Source organism: Perca fluviatilis, chromosome 1, assembly GCF_010015445.1.
Source record: "Perca fluviatilis chromosome 1, GENO_Pfluv_1.0, whole genome shotgun sequence".
NCBI classification, from domain to species: Eukaryota; Metazoa; Chordata; class Actinopteri; order Perciformes; family Percidae; genus Perca; species Perca fluviatilis.
Window position 1 is genome coordinate 9995571 of NC_053112.1, and position 17555 is coordinate 10013125.

The 17555-nt window shown below is 39.8% G+C and overlaps 1 protein-coding gene and 1 long non-coding RNA gene across 2 annotated transcripts in view; both read right to left on the reverse strand.

The window, feature by feature from the left end:
* LOC120559237 overlaps nt 1-17555 on the reverse strand; it is a 353225-nt gene that overhangs the window by 137491 nt on the left and 198179 nt on the right. The gene's annotated exons all lie outside the window — the stretch shown is intronic.
* On the reverse strand, nt 1305-2015 carry LOC120559605. Its single transcript, XR_005639331.1, has 4 exons — nt 1966-2015; nt 1702-1802; nt 1577-1605; nt 1305-1457 (listed from the first exon to the last, which is right to left on the reverse strand). It is a non-coding gene; the product is annotated as an uncharacterized LOC120559605 (long non-coding RNA).

Sequence of the window (17555 nt, forward strand, 5' to 3'; positions counted from 1 at the left end):
CAAAACCGCTCTATGATTTGTCATCATTTTAATGTTTTCACACATCTCCCCACACCCTTTTATCAGAACATTTAATTGGTGTGTATCATACAGTAGTAGTGCACATTTTTATTACCTGTATAACTGGAGATGTTAGAGATTCATCTGAAGGATTCAGTCATGTAACAGTTAATCTATAAAGAGTTCACAAAATTTAGGAACCAAACTTTGCCACATCATTCTGTTAATTAGCAGATGGTGTGAGGTGTTGCTTCTCTGTATGGTTAACAGTAATCTGCCTTTAGTGATCTAAATATAACACACAGTAGCAACTAAATGTCAGTATGTACTCACAAATCTTGTTCATGATACAAATTATTTTCCATAAAACAATTATTATTTTTTTTTTTCATTTAATGTGTCTTTACACATTTTGTCCCACAGATGGTCCAAAGCTTCCCTCTGAGTCAGTGAGTCCCTCTGCTGAGATAGTGGAGGGCAGATCAGTGACTCTGACCTGTAGCAGTGATGCTAACCCAGCAGCTAGATATACCTGGTACAAGGAGAATGTAGACAAACCTCTCAGTGAAGGACCACAGCTCGTCTTCCGCTCCATCCAGTCCTCTGACTCTGGACGTTATTACTGTGCAGCTGAGAACAAGTTGGGGAGGAGGACATCTTACTCCATCTTTATTGATGTGAAATGTGAGTAAAACAACTCCATTTTAAAAAGCAACCTACAGCTAGTGACTGTCTGAATTTGTTGGAGTACTTTGCTGATCATTCCTGATTTTTTTCGGCTCAGTCTGCTTCACATTGACAGCTGTAGGTCACTGAACAGCAGTGGATGAGGAAAAGGTCGTTTTTAGGCGCTGTTGGTCCGTTTGACTTCTCAGACCAAAACTACTCTATGAGTTGTCATCATTTAAATTTTTTCAAACATCTCCCCACACCCTTTTACCAGAACATTTAATGACAACACCACCTCCTATTGAGGGTTAGGAGGAACCCTTTAAACCCTTACTATGTTAATTAGTAAGTCGTGTGACCAACTGTAGTTCTCCCCTAACAGGAACAATTAACAGGAGGCCAATATTGTACAAAAATAAGTTTGTTTGTTTTACAAAAAGTTTAAATGACTTCTAATTAAAATAGCAACGGCATATTAATAAAATAAATTAGATTGCAGATACAGGTTGTCTTACTCTCCTCAAAGCAGGAAGGTCAGGTCAGCACACGCACACCACTCAGGAGAATACTATGTGTGGAGAACCGAAAGAGAACGGCTCGCACCCATCCAACGCATGCACACTACACACTTATTTCTACACGATTCACTGCAAAATATCATGCAAGTCTCTACAAAATCTACAGTGTCGAGGCTACATACACACCGCGAGTGTCACCCAGTGCAGTCTCACCACGAGGAGACAGTGTGTTGACACGGACCCAGCCTTGTACAGGATCAAGCTGTGAATCTACATAAATCGAGGAGAGAAACCTATGTCAAAAATATATCTACAGACCACTTGTAAATGAAATCACAAAATTAATGAACCAAGGCAAATAACCAAAAGAAACAAAATGGTAAAATAACCGTAGAAAACAGCGACTGGACTGGTCCCCCTTTAAGAAAACAAACAACACATTAGTGGCCAGTCACAAAGTATCTTGCAAATAATTTATTAGCACATTAATAAAAAGAGTAAAATATAAGCCTACTTTGCAAGGACACAAACTCCTATAGCACAGTTAATGCGGGAGGAGGAGTATTTTCCAGAGCTCTACAGCCACAGCAGCTCATTAGTCACATCAGTGGTAAACTGAAACATACAAAGAAACTTAACTTTAAAGAAACTACAAGTTAAAAAACATTCTATAAAAAGTAGCGCATGGCTCATGATGGCATAAGCAACACAAAAGGATAACATTTAGCCGAAACATTAATTGCTACCACATATGGCTAAAACAGCTGATAGGCATTACTGTCAGTTTGCTCCAGTTCACTCCGTGAAAGACGGGAACTTGCGCCTGGCTATCACCCTAGTGGGACCAAAAATCATAAATCAACCTTAAGCTGTACTTGTGATTGCTGCAAACATTACTGCAGCCAAACATTTCGCACCTAGCACAACAGGAGAATCCACACACGCCAGTGCACTCAGTGAGAGGTTAGGGACTAATGACTGAACCTGGTGAGCTTTTTATCACTGCCTGATTGGCAACAGGTCACATGACCACATGCACAAATCAGCTGGTTTCCCATACATTGTACAGTAGTAGTGCAGTTTTTATTACCTGTATAACTGGAGATGTTAGTGATTCATCTGAAGGATTCAGTCATGTAACAGTTAATCTGTCTGTCTATTAAGAGTTCACAAATAGGATCCAAACTTTGCCACATCATCCTGTTAGTTAACAGACGGTGTGAGGTGTTGCTTCTCTGTATGGTTAACAGTAATCTGCCTTTAGTGATCTAAATATAACACAGTAGCAACCAAATGTCAGTATGTACTCACTCATCTGCTCTACATTGTTCATGATACAAATGATTTTCCATGATGGAATATATATTTTTTCTTTTACAGTGGGCACAACTGAAGCCCTGAAGTTTGGGTAAAACTCAAACTCCAGTCTGCACCACCAACAGTCACCTTAACTAAACAGTTCACATCAGCTGCAAAACTCATTCCAAGCAACACAACTCTTAACACACGTCTCAAAACAGGCTCAGTGCAGCCAAACACTCAGAACAATCCTCACTGAGATAACACACACTGGCACCCAGAACACACTGAGAGTAAAAACACACTAGCATCAAACACCAATACAGAAATTACAAACTTTCCATTCTTTACAGTTTGAACATTTTGAGTGACTTCACACTACTCAATAGTTTCTTTAAAGAAAAGATATAGATTTTATAATATACCAATGTTACGTAAGGTAAACAAGAAGGAATGAAAATCAGCGGTTTGCTTCAATATAGTATTTTGTCTCTAGTAATTTATGGAATTACAGTAATGGAAAAAAAAACTAAAGGTACATAACAGTAACAAACAATAGTGTGACTAATCCTGCCTCTCTCCAGCATCATGCAGCAAGTTTTCTTCATCACATTGGATGTCTCAGACATCTTACCTGGACATAATGGTATCTCTGCTCTTTTACCTGTTTCTCTCAAACGGTACAGTGTAGAATTGTTTCCTTCTTATTTGGTGTTTGTATACAAAAAAAGGCTTTCTGAGCTTTCTCTATATAAATACCGTATATGTTCACTAACTAGTCTAAAACAAGACACCTGCTTAGGCTTTCAGCTAAAATAGCGATCAGCAGTGTTTGATAGGCACCAGACTGAAATCTATTCTGTTTTGAATGTGTGGTTAACAGTGTTGACAGCAGTGTGTTAGCATTTGAACAAAGTGCTGTAAATCCAGAGTGTTGTGCACATTGTGGTTAAAGCCATGAGATAAGTGTGTAGAGTTTTGAAAACTGTGTTCAAGCAATGAAAAACAAATTAGAGATTGGTCCACATGAACTGCTGCTGTACAGACTGGAGTTAGAGTTTTGCACATGTGGCTTCAGTTGTGCCCACTGTCGCTAGTGCAGCCGGAAAAAACTGTAATGTGTCTTTACACCTTGTGTCCCACAGATGGTCCAAAGCTTCCCTCTGTGTCAGTGAGTCCCTCTGCTGAGATAGTGGAGGGCAGTTCAGTGACTCTGACCTGTAGCAGTGATGCTAACCCAGCAGCTACTTATACCTGGTTGAAGAGCAATGTAAAGCTCAGACCTCCCACTGAAGAACAACAGCTGGTCCTCACGTCCATTCAGTCCTCTCACTCTGGACAATATACATGTAGAGCTAGGAACAGGCTGGGGTCTAACACATCCAAACCCATTTCTATTAAAGTGAAATGTGAGTGAAACCACTTTATTCAAATAACGGTAAACAGTTTAATTTTAATTAAGTTAAGCTGATACATATTTCTTCCAGATGTTCTAAAGCTAGGCAATCAGTTTCAAACATAATTTTAGGATATTTCATTTTTTAGCACATTCAAATGTAAGATACTCATTGCTTGTTACCCCCTCCCCACACACAAACACACACAAACAAAACTCCAATCTGGTTGAGGAAAAGAAAAAAAAATATAAAATCACATCTCTGTTTACTCCGCTGTGTCTCAAACCAAGTGTCAAACCTTCAAAATAACACAGTGTATAGAATGTAGAAACAGCAATATCAGCTGCTCAGTCCACCACTTTGGTCCTAATGAAAATAACTTAAAAAGTGATTTATCTGTTGTCATGACATTTTTAAAAAGCCTTACAGAGCTGTACAAATTGCAGGGGGCTGTTATATTCTGTCACTTGTTCAACATCTGTTAGAACTAATGACCACTTATTGCCTACCTATGTTTTCTCCTCCAGATGCTCCAAATCTTCCCTCTGTGTCAGTGAGTCCCTCTGGTGAAATCGAGGAGGGCAGTTCAGTGACTCTGACCTGTCAAAGTAATGCTTATCCAGCAGCTAACTACACCTGGTACAAGAAGAATGGAAATCCAGAACTTCAACCTCTCAGTGAAAATACACCTCTCGTCTTCAGCTCCATCCAGTCCTCTGACTCTGGACAGTATTACTGTACAGCTGAGAATGAGCTGGGGAGGACATCTAGATCCATCTCTATTGATGTGAAATGTGAGTGAAACAGTTTATTTAAAATTAATGAAGTTAAATCTGTCCAGTCTTTACAGGAAAGGATCATGATCATAACTACTTTCTTCAGTAATCTCTGTTAACACATCTCCTCCAGATGGTCCAAAGCTTCCCTCTGTGTCAGTGAGTCCCTCTGCTGAGATAGTGGAGGGCAGTTCAGTGACTCTGACCTGTAGCAGTGATGCTAACCCAGCAGCTAACTACACCTGGTACAAGGAGAATGAAGACTCACCAAAAGCATCAGGACAGATCTTCACCATCACTGATGTTAGACCTGAACACAGTGGGAATTATTACTGTGTAGCCCAGAACAGAAGAGGACGTCAGAACTCCACCTTACATCTGACTGTTGTAGCAGGTAATCATACTTCCACATGATCTCAACCTTACAGTTCTTTATCTACCTATCTGATGACAAATAGATGTCAACATGAATACATTTGCAAATTAAATGTTTGCACAAAACAATAATTACCAATCCAGAGGTTTGACATTTATAAAAACTCACATTAACACACATTGTTGGAAAGATCATTTTTACATTATAGGACATTAGGCAAAAACCACAAGCAAAACTACAGTACACATGAGTCATGATGTGGAATGCATCTGTCTGAGGATCTATGATCTTATGTCTAATTATCAGTTGCTAAAGGACCCAAACAACTTGTAATTCCATAATGAATCGTCTGGTTTCATCACTGTTTCCCAGGTTCAATGAAATCAGTAGCTGCTGGATCCATCACTGCTATTTTCCTGGCTATCTTTTTTTTTTTTTTTTTCTATTCTCTATTTCATTTAGGTAGAATGATAGCGTGGTATGAGGCAACAGCGAAGGTCACCCTGTAAGAAATCATAGGGTACATAAAATTTTCCTTCATTTCAACTTTTCTACCACTATATTACATGTTGAACTTGCAAAAACTACAATTCAAATCTGTGGTTATTCTCAAACGACAATCGGAATAAATTTGAAACAGAATTTAGCCCTCTTATGTATAGAGTTTTCCATTCATTTTGTACTGGACCCTGATTCACCTTTTCCAGTGATGTAACTCTGTTTGTACTTTTCAATTGCCAAAATCAGTTAAAATGCGGATGTATTGAGTTGAATGTCTCGAGATAGACCGGCTTTGCTAACTCTGTATGAACTTCCACAGCACCTGTATCCCAACATTCATTTCGGCATTCAATGATGGTTGGATTTCCAGTACATAGACAGCCCCAAAAACGATTTTCAATTCAACAATTTTCGCCATCTTATTCATCACTAAATTCACTTCTGAGAACATTTTAGGCGAGAAATGAACGGTTTATATTTCGAATATAGGCAGTCTTGCGAAAATCTTTGCCGAATTGACAATTTGCTCCAAAGTTTGGGGTTTTTGAACTCCATAAAATACACGCGCCGTCGCTAGCGCCTGCCGGGGCCGCTTGCTTTCGGCGCTTCGGGCAGTCACACTCGGAGACCCCGCTGTAAGACGGAGGTCTTTTAGACCGGTCCCGTAAATAAGAGGCTTTTATTTCGCCGTTTCGGATCGTTTGTTTAAATATCACAACACATGTGGTTAACTGTCTTTTCGGAGTTAAACTCAACAAGCACACACACACACACACACACACACACACACACACACACACACACACACACAGCACAGCAGGCAGAGGAGAGATATACCATAGATAGACTGTATATTATTAATCTATGAGATATACCCGTTTCTTTTCGGGAGACTTGTTTAAATTATGCCATAGGCTATATCCTACATTATATTTTGTATTTAGTTCATATTTTTGGTGTATTTGTTTTCTGATTTATTAGAAGTTGAGTTTCAGTCTTTATGATAAATGAACAGTTGTACATAAAGTGGTAACATGCTATGACATGTTATGTAGACTAAAGGGGAGACACCAACCTTTATAATTTGAATTTCTAATTTCCATCTCCCTAGGCATATACAATGCACTACAATAATATAGAAATGATAATTCCACATAACACTAATAGGAACACATAGGACACACCAGTGCATATGCCTATTTATTTGTTTAATTTAAACTGACTTAAACTTATATGCTAATAATAGTAGGGATCACGTTCCACTCTTTTGAATAAGTAAGGGGTTGTTTGAGCTAAACCATAAACAATAAAATTAAAGCTCAATTAGTTTCATTTTTCAATATTATTGCAATAGTTGTAGCATTATGAGGTTTTCTTGTCCAGAGATTGTTTTAATACAAAGTGGTTATATTGTTGTGGTTTTTATTTCTAGCTGGTATTTTGGGGCCTTGCAGGTAGCCTCTGTGCTGGGAGTGTTGAGCAATAACAGGAAGAACGCATCATCTCAAACTGTTAACAGCGTTTTCTGTGCTTGTGAACTTGCGAGTTAATTCTTCCAAGAACAACCAGCAAGAACGTTCTCCCCAAGAACACAAGTCCGTACTTTGCATTCTTGGTATTGAGAAACGCCCCTTGTCTACACCATAGACTGAATAAAACAGGTCTATGGTCGGAAATGTCAACTCTGAAATATATGACGTTATTTGCTCTGTGAAAGACATTTATTTTATTTAATTAAGCAAACAGACATTACAGTTTTAGTTTAGTTATAATTATTATTAATTAATACCTATTTTTATTTCAGTTAACGACTTTTCCCTCCTAGTTTTTGTTATTTCGTTCGTTTTGGTTAACGATTATAACCTTGGTTCTGAGTCGTGCATTTGAGTCCACCAGTGTCGTGTTTAAGGTCGTTACAGAGGATTTTGTTTTACAGGCCAATAAAAATCATACTTAAAAGTCCCATATTTAATCATGTGTTTTTTTATTATAAAGCAGATCGAGGAGCTATATAAATACTGTAAATGCATCAAAATGCTCAATCCACAGAGAAACACACACACAGTCCAGAAACGCATTTAAACGAGCCGTTAGGACTCCAGCATGGTTCTGATGTCACAGCTATACCATATATACTGTAGGTAGAAAGTGCGCTACAGTGCCGTTACATTCATTTTCTGGCTGCAACAATGACAAACACAGAGTGCAGATGCAGAAGACCCGGAAACACTGACGAGACAGAGCAGACAAGGCTTTTTCAGGAGGGGCTTAAAGAGACAGGCGCTAAAATGGAGCGTTTCAGACAGAGGTTAATACAGGTATATTCAGACAGACAGCATGAGGAAAATAAGGTGTCTTTTTAGAATTAAAGCATGTAAATACAAGTATGAACCTAAAAAACGACCTTTAAACACTTACCCATGTAGCTGAGGACTCTTGTCTATGTTACCTTCAGGGTTCAGTGTATGACAGCCCTTCAGCTCCAGTGCAGAGAACTCCAGCAGAGCCACACGAAGACCTTTGCTATGCCAGCGTTAGCTTCTCTAACAACCAGGAAGATGCTCTCTACTCCAACATCAGGCTAGCTAAGCGCCACCGACACAAGGAGGAAGAGGAGGACGAGGATGTGAAGTACAGTGCTGTCAACTTTAAGAGTTCCAGTGCTACTACAGAGTGAGTCCATCAGAAAATGTTTGTTTTGTTTTTATATTTTCATTCTCTAAATATGTTTTTTTTTTTTCATTCACAGATCAGGAATTCAAAAGGCTGTGGAGGATTTATCTGAACTGTACAGCACAGTCAACAAACACCCAAGACTTTGAACACAACACAGATCTGTGGTCTCTTTAAAGGGCAGGGTTGGTAATGTTGAAAAACTAGCAAGATTTGAAGGAAGCATCTCCTCGGTGCTCCGTCTAACCCCCCCCCCTGCCTCGCTACTTTAGACAGTGTTCAAGCAGGTTAAACACACATTTATGAGTATTAGGATTAAGTTGATATACTGTATTTTATGCATTATTATGACATGCAGTGTTGGGTCATTTATCTAGTGTCATCAGTAACTGCTGGTAAACTTATTATTATTAAAATTATAATTATTAAATTTATAAAAATACTAATATACAATTTGCTTAAAAATGCAATAATTTACTGCCAGTGTTAGCAAATCATCTTTTCATGTACATTTCTCTGTATATATTTCTTTATCACAAGTTTTCTACTCAATGCAGAAAAATCCTCACATTTTAGAAACTGGAAACGATCCAAACAGTTCTGTTGATCAACAGAGTGTTTAGTCAGCTATTTATTTCAGCTGGACTTGAAGGCCTGTATATTGTTAGGTAGTTACTTATAATAAGACATTGTATTTTTTAAACTACATGTGTTTTGTGTGCAAAAATCTTAATTTGTAAAGTAGTAGTCTGTCCTTGGAATTGGAACATCTTCGTTCAATCTTCATATAAACCACTGATGTGTCTTTACCTTTAATACATTTTAATGTGAAATCTAACTGTATCCAGATTCCGTTCATGAGGCTTTTGTCTCTAATTTTGTCGTCTCTCCCCATCAGTTAGGCCTCTTTAACGTTAGGCGCCTCCCGTTTTTATTTCAGGTCCCATGTTAACAGGTCAGAGCTTTCACACTTCCTGCGTGACACACACGTCTCAGGCGTGCATGCAAGCGTGTTGGAAATGTTTCCAGGCAAAATAGAATACAAAAAGATTGTTTATGTCATTTTGACACAAATACATTACTTTTGATGTTTGAAAGTCTCTAGGTTTTGACATAAATGCAGATATAAAAGTAATTAAAAAAATAATAAATAATTATCAATTTTCAAACATTGCACCTGTCAATACAGAACGAAATATTCTGTAGCCTATTTTGCCGTTGTCTTTGCTGTAATCAAATCAGTATATATTTATGTTTAACATGGTATTTCATTTTATCAATGGGAAACATACACGTGTACAGACAAGGTTAGCAGTGGTGATGGTCAAATGAAGCTTCGCAAACCACTGTCTTCATTTTCTGAGCTCACTAGATGGCGCTCTCTGTTCACAGAAAAAGATTAAAGGAATGGCAATTCAGTGTGTTTTTAACACACTGTTGAACAGAGAGCGCCATCTAGTGAGCTCAGAAAATAAAGACAGTGGTTCGCGTAGCTTCATTTGACCATCACTAGCTAGCAGCAGCAGCGCCGCATCAGACACGTTTCTGGTGTGTAAAGACATAGGAAACGCCACACAACAGAAACGCCACGCTCACGCCACGCAGGCAGTGTGAAAGAGGCCTTAGACTCTTGTCCTGAGTATGAGAACATCTCAGAGACTGCAGAACAGAAGACCCAGAGGAGCAGGAAGACCTGGTGTGAAGGTCAGACAGCTTTGAGTCTGCTGCATGGAGGGGAAAAACTCAAAATAATTTCTGAGGAATAATTCACCAAAACGTATTTGGTTTTCTTAAGATTCAATCAAACATGGATGGTAACAAAAAGGACAACATTGAAGTTGATACATCAACCTCAACTCCAAATTTTGCATTTTCAGATTTCAGAAGCAGCAGCAGGTAGCAGATGATTTGAGTGGAATGCAGCTTTATTGGTACCTGTGCAGGTACATTACATAAGTTCAGGATTTAACTTGCAATGCAAAATGTTATTTGATGTAATACATTTTTCAAGAAATATTATTCACCCCTTTCACATGACACCTGCCCGCCCCAGAGAAAAACCAGTAAAGTCCAAATATTTCACAGTATGTTAGTATATAATATCTAGTAGCCTATATTTCAACACTTAAAATTTCTTCTTGGACAATTTAGAAATCTTTTTCGCAACCTGCAAACTTCTACTTGTAAATGCTTTACATAATTGCATTTTCTTTTGCATCCCTATTATCCTAATGTATTAATCAAATATTTTTCCAATTCTGAATGTTTTATTGTCTTTCTATATTTCTTATGATTATACTTTTTTTGTTGTTGTTCTGTATTTGTCTTTGTAATATGACTCGATGACATTGATAATGAGGGTCGCCCCTCAATGATCTTACGAGGATAAATAAAGGTTGAATGAAAAAAAAACATAAGCCCAGCTCTGTCACACTTTGCTAGTTGAAACATGTTCTATGTATTTCAGTGGCTGACTCAAATAAACCTGCAGCTTGCACAGCAACTGTGTAGTTTGAACATCATGTCAGTTCCCCTCTCACTGCTGCAGAGGGCGCGGTTGTGCAAACAGTTTGGGATTTCAGCTTCAAGCAAACTGTTTCTTTTTCAGAATAAAGATTTTTATTAATCAGCAATGAACACAAATGTGACTTATTTCTCACTTGCTCATTATTTGTCCATCTGTATAACCAATCACCATGTAATAACATTTTACTCTGGTGGTAATGCAAACCTAAAACAACAACTGCTTACTGAAATAAAGCTGATTCACCAGTTTGCTTTAATGAGACAAGATTAAAAAAAAGAACGAGAAAAACAAGATCACAAAAAATGTAGTTTAGCGTTATGCGTAACTTTTTGATATTAACTAGTGCAGTCCCCGTTTGGAACGGGCAATTTGCGTGCCTGTGGTATTGCTGCTTGTAGAATTCATCAAAACCAAATTGTACAAAATGACTTACAGAAGGACCCCAAACCACTTAATATGCAACTCCACTGTATACCCTACTACTGACTTACAGTGTAGGCTACGTCTACATCAGAGGAAGACATTGTACTACTGTATTTACCTGACAGAGAACGCTGCAGATTCAGAATGTAATCACAAAATATCAGACAGTAATCAGACATTAGCGTCATGGAGACATGGCAGTGCGCTACCCACCCGGCCCGTTATGAGCGCTAATCAGCACATATCTACGTTAATCAACCACCAGAACCGGACCGTGTGTGCGCGAGGAGGGAGAGAGAGAGAGAGAGAGAGAGAGAGAGAGAGAGAGAGAGAGGGTGTTGTTTTGTGTCGGATCGTTAACAAATTGAACATTTCAGCAGAGGTGTTCATTTCCATACAGGTTTAGTGGCTTGATGGTTAACGGGGAAGTAGGGGATTTGATTTGCGGAGTTATTTTGGCCATCTTAATTAACCTGACCCAGGGTGAGTCTGATGAAATCTGATGTAGCTGCCTGGTTCAACTCTGAGATTTTCTCGCTGTACACCGCTATGTGAAGGAATAATCTCCAAGATTAGGCCACGTTATGTTCTGTCAGCTCACAGCAATTTAATACAATAGCAGGAAAAGTCGCCCCCGCTGTTCTAAAGCGTTCTGCATGTGGTGTCTGCTGATGTGCAGGTTACCTTCCCCCAAACACGGACACACATATAAACAGATACGTCTCGCTTTATAAGAACATTGCCTGCCTATAAGTGGCATCACACTCTGTCTGCACTTGTTGTGTGGTTGTGCCTTGCATGTGTGGGATTCTGATACATCCTTAAATTCGGGAATTGTCGTTTGTTTATTCAAAGTCAAAGACGGTCCAAAGTAGTGCAACTTTGCACATTTTTGAGGGTCTGAGGTGTATGTCACATTTTAGCTGCCAAAGCTGTACGCTGCTCTCTGTCTCTGGTCCTCAGGGTGAGAGGGGAGTGGCTAGCGGCTAGAGCGCCAAAAGCCAATGTGTGCTTCTTTTACCTATATATTTAACGATATCTTTTGCATTTCTAATCCATACGACATCAAAACTGGCACTGCAGTGGCCAGGTTGGCTCGGTTGGTAGAGCAGGCGCACATATGTGGGGGGGTTTGCTCCTCGTCGCGGCGGCCGCGGGATCAGCTCCGACCTGCGGCCCTTTGCTGCGTGTCGCTCCCCTCTTCTCTTTCATGTCTGCCTCGTCTGCCCTGTGAAAATAAAGGCCTAAAATGCCCCAAAAATAATCTTAAAAAAAAAAAATGGGCACTGCACTTACTGCGTTCGTAGCAAGACACCTGTCAAGTTTGAAATCCATCGACGAACGTAACGGTTCGAGATATATGCCTAACACCCACACACAGACAGACAGACGTTCCTGCAATTTATAGATGAACGTCCGTTACATTCAAGCCATTGCCAAATGAGCAACGGAAGGCTTGCATCATGTGGATCTGAAGATCTTCTCCAGTGTGTGAGTTTACTCCAGTGTCACTAACAAAAGAGCAAACTTAGAAATCTATAGATTTTAATGTGAGAAACTCAAGACATTATGTGTAATATTATTTGCGCTTATATTCAGTCACTCAGTCAACATTTGTATTAACAAGAACGTGATTTCAACATATACATTTTCTCCTCACCAGATGACCCACTGTATTATTCATGATAGAAATGATTTTCTGTATAGTGACTTTTTATTGTTTTTAATGAAATGTGTCTTTATACATTTTCTCCTCCAGATGCTCCAAAGCTTCCCTCTGTGTCAGTGACTCAGAGGGACACTAACCCAGCAGCTAACTACACCTGGTACAAGGAGAATGTATAAAAACCTCTCAGTGAAGGACCACAGCTCGTCTTCAGCTCCATCCAGTCCTCTGACTCTGGACAGTATTGCTGTACAGCTGAGAATGAGCTGGGGATGAAGATGTCTCAATACAAATCTATTGATGTGAAATGTGAGTGAAACGGCTCATTTAATGACAGCAAATTGGTTGACACACACACACACACACACACACACACACAACACACACATTATTGCACAACAATTTATGATTAAATGATTGAATGATTAAAATGCTTCAAAGGTTGTTCCCCTGTCTCTGACTCCCACTGGGGATATCAGAGAGAACAGTAGAGTGACTCTGATCTATAGCAGTGATGCTAACCCAGCAGCTAACTACACCTGGTACAAGGAGAATGAAGACTCACCAAAAGCATCAGTACAGATCTTCACCATCACTGACTTCAGAGCTGAACACAGTGGGAATTATTACTGTGAAGCCCAGAACAGAAGAGGACGTCAGAACTCCACCTTACATCTGATTGTTGTAGCAGGTAAGATTCTCCATGACACTAATTGGCTCATTAACAGACAGTATCACCTGGCAAACTGATTATGATGAATCAACCCCCAATAAGGTCCAGTACTGTTTATCTAATGACTGTCTATCTCCATTTCTAGATAAATCAACAATAACACTGATAACAAACAGCATCAGGTTGACTCTGGTGGGGGTTGGGGGCTGATTCCTCTGCTTCTTTTTGTCGGAGGATGAGGTGAAATTATAAAAATGAATCATCACTGATTTTTTACTATTACTTCAACTCATAATCATAGTTTTGCAGTTTCCCATTAAACATTTTATTTGTTTGTTTTTGGATTACATTCAGGAAGAAGAAAGCTCTGAGCTCCACCACTGAACCAAATGGAACCCATAGAGACTATGGAGGTGAGAGAGAGAGATTTTGGGACAGAACCTACTCTACCAAAGGGTCATCATTTGTTGTTTATGAGTTCATAAAGACAATTCACATATAACTTGATTAGTTCAATCTTTCTTCATAGAAACCATAGACATGTCTTTACCGTACACATTTCCCAACCCCATTTCTTACAGAAGTCCTTTTTAACCAAAGAGCAATTTAAGGAAACAGTCTTTCCTTTGTTATAAAATCTAATTGACTTTCATCTTAATGTCTCTCCCCATCAGTTAGACTCTTGTCCTGAGTATGAGGACATCTCAGAGACTGCAGCACAGACAGAAGACCCAGAGGAGCAGGAAGACCTGGTGTGAAGGTCAGACAGCTTTGAGTCTCAGTTTTCTCGGTTTTATGAAGCAGCAGGTAGCAGAAGATTTGAGAAGAATGCAGCTTTATTTGTACCTGTGCAGGTACATAACATAACTGAACTCAGTTCAGGATTTGACTTGGTATGCAAAGTGATATTTTATGTAATAAAATAATTTTTTTACACATTGAAAAACATGAGCTCAGCTCTGTCAAACTTTCTAGTTGTTCATTTGTATTGAATGAATTGTATTGCGTATTGCTGTATCGTAGTTTGAACATCATGCCAGTTCCCTCTCACTGCTGCAGAGGGAGATAGTGTTCAGGTGCAAGCTTTCGATTTCAGCTTTAAACAAACTCTTTTTGGGTTCATTCTTCAGAATGAAGTTTTTATTGATATGAATGCAAATAAAATTTTAATCATTTGGTATGCTCTGATGTATTTCTCACTTGCCCAATGTTGTCCATCTGTAAAACTTGTCACAGTGTAATAAAGGTTTACTCTGGTGAACAACCTAAAACAGCAACTGGCTGATGGAATCAAACTGACTCTGTCCTTCCACTGCAGCTCAACACTTCAAGGAAAGAGCTAATTATCATTCTAGATGTCCACTTGATTTGTTTAACTTGAACAGCTAAAGTCTCATATTACTTAATTAATGGATAGTATGAACAGGTGATATTTCAACAAAAAACAGACTGATATCAAACCTCAGGATCACAGTCCTTCCTAACCTTGCTCCTTATGACCTCATAAGGAGAAGATTCCAGATCGGCCCATCTGAGCTTTCATTTTCTCAAAGACAGAGCAGGATACCCAGGGCTCAGTTTACACCTATCCCCATTTCTAGCCACTGGGGGACCATAGGCAGGCTGGGGGAATGCATATCAATGTTAAAAAAACTCATAAAGTGAAATTTTCATGCCATGGAACCTTTAAATGAGCCTTACTGCCTCATGAGGCTGCTAGTGTTGCTGTAGACTTTAAGCCATGCTGTTAAATAAACTCTGCATTAATTAAAATGTATTGATGGTGTTGCATGTACACACTTTTTACATATACATAGTATTTAGCTGACACTTTTATCCAAAGCGACTTCCAATTAAGTGCTTTCAACCCTGAAGGTACAAACTCCAGACAACAAGTAAGAAGTGCAAGTACATTAGCATTAAATAAGCGGGCAGCAATTGGTAGGTAGGTAGGTAGGTAGGTAGATAGATAGATAGATAGATAGATAGATAGATAGATAGATAGATAGATAGATAGATAGATAGATAGATAGATAGATAGATTTTTATTGATCCCCAAAAAATGGGAAATTCCGGTGTTTCAGCAGTAAAAAATATCAGACACACATCACATACAGAATATACATGAATTAAAAGAATACAATAATAGGATAGAATATAAGAACAAATTGTTTAAAATATCTATAAGTTGGGAATAAAAACTGTTTAAATAGTATTAATAAAGCTGTAGGTAAACAAACCTATTGTGCAAGTTGCCAATTAGTGCAGTTGTGATGTTGATGAGTCTTATCTGTCACTCAGTGATGACCACTCCACAAAGTTGTCCACAAGCGCGCTGTACTCTCCCTCCTGTCCATCCCTTATACACCCAACAACTGCATTGTCATCAGAAAACTTCTGTAGGTGACATGACTCTGAGTTGTACTGGAAGTCTGTGGTGTATAAGGTGAAAAGGAAGGAGACAGCACAGTTCCCTGTGGAGCCCCCTGTATCACTCACCACCACATCAGACAGAACATGGTCCAGACGGACAAACTGTGGTCCGTCTGTCAGGTAGTCAGTGGTCCAGGAGACTGTGGACGCAGCGACACCCATCCCCTGCAGCTTCTCACCTAGTAGCAGTGGCTGGATGGTGTTGAATGCACTGGAGAAATCGAAAAAAGTGATTCTTACAGTGCTGCCACCGCCATCCAGGTGCAAATGAGCTGCAGAAGATAGATGACAGCGTCGTCCATTCCCAGACAAGGCTGGTGGTAGGCAAACTGTAGAGGGTCCAGAGAAGATCTCAAATCTGCAGCCCCAGGTAGGCCAACCAGCTCTCCAGCACCTTCTTCATCACATGTAATGGGCGTATCCTTGGAGGCCAGATGGTTTAATTTCCTTTGGGGACCAGGGACAAAGCAGGACGCCTTCCGACAGCAGCCACCCCGTGCAGGCTCAGGCTCCAGGCTGAAGAGAGATACTGGAGAACACGGTGACAGCTGACTGGCGCAGGTCTTCAGGACCCTGGGGCTGATGCCGCCTACCGCAGCTCCTGGCGCTTTGGTGAATCCTCTCCAGTTGCCCCCTCACCTGGCCAGGTGTGAAAGAAAAGCAGGGGGTCTGCGAAGGTCCGTGGGGGGGACATGAAATGTTCTGTAGTGGTGGGGGAGGGTGCAATCACAGGTGAGGGTGATAGAAAGAGAGGGGAGAGGGTTGGTAAGGTGGTAGAGGAGGCGGTGGGACGGCCGAGCTAAACCTGTTATGCAGGTGGACGCGACCAGCCAACGCGGGCTGACCGTCACAGAAAGCCAGTCGAACATCAAATATCCCCGGTGTCTGAAAATGCCTCAAACACACTGGGCCATTGAGTATGACACCGACTTCGAGAAACGTAAAGGTGTAAGTCACTCCCCAACCATCCTGACCCTGTATCACTGTAACACAGAGAACATCAGGAAGAACAATCAGTCTCAAGAACTACATCAGGAGACAGACTTACATGTAGTGAAGCTCTTCAGTGTGTGAAGCTACATTTCCAAACTACTGTCTCCACTTACACTCACATCCCAAGTCAGTGTGAGACAAAGATAATCTGATAGTACCAACTTGTTTTGTGGGGTTTTGGGGGCGATGGACAAACTTTACTAAACTCAGACTGCCTTTACTAGACCAGAGCTTAACACTGTATCACACAGGTTTTTCTTATATTTGTACTTTCTTTGTTGGGGGACTTTCTACACATCTGTTTTTAATAATGTGTATATGAATAAAGTATTAATGTTATTTTTTTTGTTCATGCTTAAAGTGAACAGAGGGAATGGAGAAATATGCATATCATTCAGTTTTACATGAGAATTTATAATGCTAAGGAACAGGCAGCTGAACACATGATCTCTGCTCTGCAGTTAATCTCTAGGTGCACTGAGGCCAGGACATCATACAGAGGTGCAGTGAAGGAACAGCAATGTATTGAACATGTGAACAAAATAAAAAAGGCAGAAGATTAATATTAAGAAGGGTGAGGTGTACTTGCGGAAATAAAAGAATCTGCTGCTTTCCGGTTCCATTTCTGTCT